Source organism: Lipotes vexillifer, unplaced genomic scaffold, assembly GCF_000442215.2.
Source record: "Lipotes vexillifer unplaced genomic scaffold, Lipotes_vexillifer_v1.1 scaffold1862, whole genome shotgun sequence".
NCBI lineage: Eukaryota > Metazoa > Chordata > Mammalia > Artiodactyla > Lipotidae > Lipotes > Lipotes vexillifer.
Genome location: NW_006771326.1, coordinates 269,795 through 271,455, shown reverse-complemented (window position 1 = coordinate 271,455; position 1,661 = coordinate 269,795). Strand labels below are relative to the sequence as shown.

Sequence of the window (1,661 nt, the reverse complement as noted above, 5' to 3'; positions counted from 1 at the left end):
CCCCCCCCCCGCCAAAAAAAAAAAAAAAAGACCTGATATGTAACACCCAATGGATTTTTTTTCCCCCCTCAGTTTATAAATTTGGAAGAACTTTGGTACTTTTTAATATTATAGTTATAAATAAATAGTGTCAAGCTTATATAACTATATAAGCCCCTTCAAAAATTCATTTTCTTTAACTGATTGTAAGTGTGGAAATAATGCTTTTTATACTAACAGTTGTTCTAACTAAATATAATTACATAGCGTTCATCACAGAGTAGAGGCCTATAAAAACATAAGAAAAACTAATATCTTCCTGATTTATCTTTCATTGTGTTAGCATGAATCTTGATTATCTTTTTAGTTGCTATCTTGTTTTATTTTTAAGGAGATTAAATTTTAGGCACTCAAACTCTCCTGATATTAATGCTTTCTTATCTTCAAATACTAGATCATTTTCTGCTGCATAACCTCGGGGTTACTTTCTCCCCTACCCTATAATTGAATGTGCGTAAGTAAGCCGGTAATAAACAGCCAGGACAGTTTTCACTAGACGAGGCCAAAGAGATTAATCCATTGTTAGATTTCACCGGCACAACAAATACCTTTCCTGCTTTACTTTTCAGCTGTCTCAGACATGTGTGCGTTCTATGTGGGTATCAGTCTCTAGTCCTTGTTCAGTGGGTGCGTCTGAATTCTTCTCTCATCTGTCGTTGGGTGGCAGTGGCAGTCAACTGAGATCGTTTGGCTGCGGGCAGTTGGACTAAACCAGCTCCCCGTCTTCTCGTGGAAGCGAGAACAGTAACAAGAATAACAGTGCACCACGGACCTACGGGATAGGTGGGCCAGCAGGAAAGACGGGGGGGAAGGGGTCACCTCATTAGCTGAGGAAAATGGGACGATTCCTCCCCATGCCACATGCTCCACCTGACGGATTATTTCTCTAGAGATTTTTTTTTTTTTGCGGGGTGGGGGCGGGTAGACTGTTCAGGGAGGGTTTGAAATCTTGTCTGTCAGAACCTGCAGCGTGGTTTATAAGAAGACATTTCATAGATGAACACGTGAAATCTTATCAAGACCTGTGCAACCTTTTAAAAAAATAAATCAGGAATTTATAATTTACTGAAAGGATGGGGAAGTACTCTTCAGAGAGTAAATCAGCAACATTTAGGTGCTCTAGATGGCATTTTTTATTAGGTTTTCATTGGGTACATATAATCATATAAAATCAGTATTTTAAGTAACATGAGATTCTTAATAATGTAAAAAATAAATGAATACTGAGAAAGGAGATTTGGATTTTTTTGTTAAAAATGTCAAGACAAGCCTCTCTTCCTTTGTGACTTTCAGAATTATTTTTAGCAACAAAGAGTTAAGGGTCCTTCAGGCCAAAAAATGGACATCTGTTTAGACATAGTGATGGTCCAGGGAGAAAAATGGAGAATTTGTACATTACGTCCTTCAAAACAATTGGCTTTCATGTGATTTATCCAATATATTATTAATGCTGAAAAATCAAATGGCAAAAATCCAAAGATATCTTCTTCAGGTCTTATTTCTTATTCATACATGTCCATTTAAAATAATGCAGGGGGCTTCCCTGGTGGCGCAGCGGTTGAGAGTCTGCCTGCCGATGCGGGGGACACGGGTTCGTGCCCCAGTCCGGGAAGATCCCACAT

At 38.5% G+C, this 1,661-nt stretch overlaps 1 protein-coding gene across 1 annotated transcript in view; it reads left to right on the top strand.

Moving 5' to 3' along the window:
- Window positions 1-1,661, top strand: part of RAPGEF2 (Rap guanine nucleotide exchange factor 2) — a 97,860-nt gene that overhangs the window by 87,877 nt on the left and 8,322 nt on the right. The window lies entirely within an intron of this gene.